The sequence below is a fragment of the Tasmannia lanceolata genome, unplaced genomic scaffold (genome assembly GCF_043159265.1).
Source record: "Tasmannia lanceolata isolate RefF3 unplaced genomic scaffold, GAP_Taslan_0.1 ptg000002l, whole genome shotgun sequence".
Classification (NCBI taxonomy): domain Eukaryota; kingdom Viridiplantae; phylum Streptophyta; class Magnoliopsida; order Canellales; family Winteraceae; genus Tasmannia; species Tasmannia lanceolata.
Window position 1 is genome coordinate 44,144,816 of NW_027518679.1, and position 5,609 is coordinate 44,150,424.

The 5,609-nt window shown below is 37.9% G+C and overlaps 1 long non-coding RNA gene across 1 annotated transcript; it reads right to left on the bottom strand.

The window, feature by feature from the left end:
- Positions 1–225: 225 nt before the first annotated feature.
- LOC143885310 (uncharacterized) lies at positions 226–1,004 on the bottom strand. The gene is made up of 2 exons (XR_013253198.1): positions 596–1,004; positions 226–500 (listed from the first exon to the last, which is right to left on the bottom strand). It is a non-coding gene; the product is annotated as an uncharacterized LOC143885310 (long non-coding RNA).
- Positions 1,005–5,609: the final 4,605 nt, after the last annotated feature.

Here is a 5,609-nt window from a genome sequence, read left to right on the forward strand (position 1 = left end):
GGGAGGGAGGGGGATGGATTTTATCCAAAATATCATTTCCCTAAATCGACTCTCTCTCTCTCTCTCTCTCCTCTGGTTAGAGAGAGAAAGAGGAGAGAGATAGACACATGGTGGGTCGATTTAAGTTATATGGGAGTCGATTATCACTCCCCTCTCCAAAAATGCTCAAAAAAACAAATTAAGCAAGAAAAGACAAGCTGAGTTAGTGCAATTATCCAAGCATAGTAGTGCAAATATCAATAACCTATACTAATTTCCTCGTTGTATGGTTGTAAAAGAGAAGATCTTAGTCCACAAAGCCCACTTCTAATTTTCCAATAAAAATTTAGAAAGAGACAAGAAATTTACACACTATTTTTCCTATATCCTAAGCTGCCCTTGCACAAAGAATATAATACACCTCCAGATCTTCTACTCCCCCTTTCTTTTCCTTCTCTAACACCTTATCTCTAGATCTCCTCTTTTTCATGGCTTCTCTCCTTCTATCATGATCTGCAATCCTGCACAACATGAAAACATAAAAAAAAAATATATCAAACAGAGAGAGAGAGAGAGAGAGAGGGAGAAACAAATAGAGAGAAAGAGAGATGGTTACTCCTTAGAGAGTGGGAATCGATGTGTGATCCCAGAAATGACACAGAGAGGAAGACCATGGCAACCATGAAGATTCATTATGGGGTGCTTTTTCTTGATGAATTTTCAAGGATCTGAATTGGAAGAACTATTTACTTTGTAGAAACAAGAGTAAAAGAGAGAGACCCTTTTCAGGTTTTAGCTCTTTTTGGGCTGGAAAATTTAGTTCTGGCAAAGGAAGGTGGGTGCATATAAGATGATGTTTGGTCTAGGTGAAAAGCATTTATAAAGAAAAGGAAATACAAGGGAGGGGCTTGAATGAATGTTTTTCAAACTATTTTACTGGGTTTTCCACACCCCCCCGCCCCCCCCCCCCCCCCCCCCTAACAAAACAGTTTCCGTTAACTTACGAAGGCGTGGAGAAGCAACCCTTGACTCCAAAAGCATAAAAGTTAACGAACTCTGTTAGTTATGACTGCCCTATAAATGATATCTGCCCTGATGTGACTGAGAATTAACTAGAGTTCATTGGTACTGACACCCATAAATTTAGGCAGTTTGCAACATGTCAGTTTATCTTATTTTATTTTGTTTGCTTTAGCTTTTCGTAAGACAAGCTAAAAAGGGTGTCATTCCTAATTTAAGGCTATTATCCAAATACAACATGGAGCTATAGGCTATACAAAGCAAACTTTTGCACAAACTCACTTGCCTAATCAAACCCAACCAACCAATATACCCTAATCAAACCAAATCTTCTAATCTCAGAATATTTGATCTTGATTTAATTTCATTCTCTAATACACAAGGTTTTAAATTTCGGTTTCGGTACCGATTTCAGGCCGAAATTTGGTAATCCAACTTGAAATTCCGGACCAAATTTCTGAAATTTTGGCCGTAATTTTGTAACACTTTAAAAAAAAAAATGACATTTTCTATCAGAAATTCCGAAATTTTGTATTTTGCAAAATTTTGAATCTCGTCGAATTTAAATTTCGGCCGAAATTTAAAACCATGCTCCTCCAAGACTAAAGCTGTTAGCCAACAACTCTTTCTAATTTTGCATGCCAAGAAAAACCTCTACTCATGAAAAATTAGTAAGGGCACCCTTTCCATAGCATTGATACTGTTAGAAATCTATTGGTCATGCAAGGCCTTGAAACTTTCACATTAGCAAGTGGTATGAGGTCTATTAAACCTTTCGCAACTAGCTTGAAGTTGATGTTTCCATGCTTAGCAACTTGCTAAGGAAATGTTTGTTGTGGATTTTGACAACTGATTGTTAGTCCAAAACTGATTATTAGACATTTGAACTCATAATTAAGGCCCCGTTCGTTTAAGATTATGACCACAGATTGTGAGTCCAAAACCGATGATTGGAATCAAAATCAAACATAAATTTGAGTCCAATAATTGGTTTTGGACTCATAAACAGTGGTCATGATCTGAAACGAACATGGCCTAAATGTGATTTTGAGTTAAATAACCTGTCTTGGAGCTAAAATTGGTTTTCAAAATTGAAAATGAACAAAGCCTGTTTGTTTTGAATTTTGACAACAGATTGTGAGTCTAAAACTGGTTATTGGACTCGAATTACATCTAACCACGAATAGATTTTGGATTCACAATCGGTTCTCAAAATCCAAAACAAACTCATCAAGGTGCATTTATATTAGCACTGAAAGATGTAGGAGTAAAAAATAATAAGTGCACCTTGAGGACATGGATACAATGGGGGCGCCCTTGTACTTGGTTTTTGCAACAGCGCCCTTCAATTTAGCATTTCTCTCTCTCTCTAGGCAATTTCCCATAAAGCCATTTCACGGCTCAATTTTGCCGGAGAGAACAGCCACCTCTGAATTAAATGAATTAAATCTGCTAGGTTGTTGTCTCCTGCAAAAGTGAGCAGTGAACTGGTTGTTCGTGAAATGGCTCAAGTTTTCAGGAGACAACAGCCCCCTCAGATGAATTAAATGATAAAGACAAAATCTGCTATAAGGTGATTGTTCTCTCCTGCAAGAGTGAGCCGTGAAATGGCTGTTTGCGAAATTGCCTAGACAATCCCTGTGTTTGTTGGATCGGGTCCCTCCTTTTCCCTCAAATTACATTTGATTTTAACCAGTTTTGGACTCTCAATCGGTTCTCAAAATCCAAAACAAACAGGACCATTTGTTTCTCTATCAAGGTGGGTTTTGAGGCCGAGGGAACATTTTTTGTTAGGAAATATTTTTCTTTCAATCCAAACATGGCCTAAAAATTCTTTACTAAATACTCTTGTTTTAACCATGGTTTTAAATTTCAGTTTCAGTACTGGTTTCGGACCCAGCGAAATCGAAATTTTGCTTGAAATCCGACGGACTAATAAAAGAATATTTTATTCTTTATTGAAATCCCTGAAATTTCGGTCGAAATTTCGGGATAATTATAAAATAATTTAAAAAATCAAAAAAATGGTCGAAATCCCTAAAATTTCACACAAAATTTAGGAAATAACAAAATTTCGACCGAAATTTCAAAATTTAATAACACGTTTCGAGTACGTGCCATTTCGGTTTCGGTCGAAATTTAAAACCATGGATTTAACAAACATTACATTTGATTTTGAGTCCAATGACCACTTTTGGACTCCCTATTGGTTCTCGAAATCCAGAACAAACATGGGCTTGAGTCTTTCTATGAAGGTGGTATCAAGGCTTGGGGGGGGGGGGATTTTTCCTTCGGAAATTTTAATGGGAAAAATTTTCGTTCAGAAATATTTTTCTTGCAATCCAACATGGCCCAAAAATTCTTTCATAAATACGTCTATATTTCCACTATTTCCTAACCAACCTCTCCCCATTTCTTTCATTTTGAGAACCAAAATCCACATATTTTGAGAACCGAATATAAGTCCAAATCGGATTATTTGACTCAAATTACATTTGATTTTGAGTCCAATAACCAGTTTTGGACATTCGATTGGTACTCAAAATCCAAAACAAACAGGGCCTTAAGTCTCTCTATCAAGGTGGATTTGGAGGCCTGGGGAAAATTTTCCTTCAGAAATATTTTTCTTGAAATCCAAACAGTGAATAAAATCTCCTTCAAAAAAACCTCTTGTTTTTTCACTATTTCCTATCTAACCTCTTAGGTATATTTTCTCCCCATTTCTTTCATTTTCCTCTATTCCAACTTCCAAGTAGCAAATGGAATAGGGCCAAGAAATTCCATAAAAAAATACCTCTCTACAGCTACTTCTCTTCCCATATCTTTCATCTTCCTTCTATGTCACGTATGTAGATGCAAATGCTTTTTCTTTACTATTTTCTTAGTAACAGCTCTTTCGTAAGTGTGGATGTAAGCAGTGAGCACTTCCATCTAAAATCCACAGATTGATTTGAGTTCAAATCGGATTATAAGATTATTTGACTCAAATTATGTTTGATTTTGAGCCCAATAACCAGTTTTGGACTCTCAATCGGTTCTCAAAATCCAAAACAAACAGTGCCCTAAAGTCTCTCTATCAAACTAGGTTTCGAAGCTTCATTCTCTCTAAGAGGGCAAACGGGTGGGCCAGGCAGGGTTTCACCCAACCCGTACGGGTCCTGGTGGTACAGGCCGGGTCACAAATGACCCGGAATCTTACAGGTCACTATTTTGTGAACCCAGATACAACCCATATGGGCTAGGTGGACCCGTGGGTCACCCTTTTTTTTTTTTTTTTAATTCCCGCACTATTGGATGATCCAAACCGTCCATGTGATGGGCCATAACTATAGGTTGTTCCCAAAAAATCATTTCCGCACGATGATCCTAGCCCTCTTATCTATATGGAGGAATTGCATATTATTATTTATGGAAACCTCTATAGATCAAAGGACTAGGATCATCTTATAGAAATGATTTTTCGGGCATAACATATCTACATTGTGTTCCATCACATGGACAGTTTATTACAGGGACCCGTGGATTTACCCAGAACCGTAAATTACGGGCTGGCCGGGTGGACCCGCCGGTCTGATTCGGAGAAAATCCTAGCAAAGCTTTTTATTCAGCAACGTAATTTAAGATGTTGTCCCGTGTTTGGATTACAAGGAAAAACTTTCTCTTGAAAAAAAAATCCTAGATTTCTAGGTTTTAGAGGGAAGTGGTATAGGTATGGATTTTATTTGAGGAATGATAATTTCCCTCCCTTTTCTTCCCCAACCAGCCCCCCTGCCTCCTTAGTGTAAAAAGGATGATGAGGTGACTCACTTGATCTTGCTTCTATGCTCAATGAATACACCTACAAAAACAAGGGCTTACAAATCAAGTGACCAGGATCATCCGATCATGCTGAGGCAAAAACGAAAGGCCGGATTGTTATCCATCCCTTGGATCAACGGATGGAGCACCTCCACGTGGCACAATGGGGGGGAGGGGAACCCAGTAGAACCCAACGGTTAGTTTAAAAAATAAGGAAATTATAAAGGAAAAATTGCCAACGAGGGATGCCAAAATACAAGAATTGTGAACGGGGGACACAATTTTGAAAAAATGTTAAAGAGGGCTGATAACCTCTTTTTGAGAGTTTGATAACCCCATTTAGAGGGTTGATAATCCCCTTTTAGAAACTTGATAACCCCAGTTTCGTCCCTCGTTAACAATTTTTCAAAAGTGCATCCCCTGTTCACAATTCTTGTATTTTGGAGTCCCCCATTGGCAAATTTTCCAATTATAAATTCACCTTCCATGGGCCACCCCATTGTACTACAAAAGAGTAGTCATAAATACGTTAGAGGGGCGTACATATCACGTCCCTTGCAATATAATAACTCTCGTTGGTAAAAAAAAAAAGGAAATTTATACACTCATCCCCTTTTCTTCCCTGGGCCATCCTACTGTAGTTCAAAAGAGTGGTCATAAATACACTAGATTGGAGTGGCCCTGGAAATAAAAGGGGGAGAATTTATCACTTCTATGTAGTAGCAATGTAGCATTCCAATATAATAACTCGGTTTTGACGCTGTGTAAAACGAAACGGAGAAAACGAGGTGGTCCGTTTCTATAAATAGTTC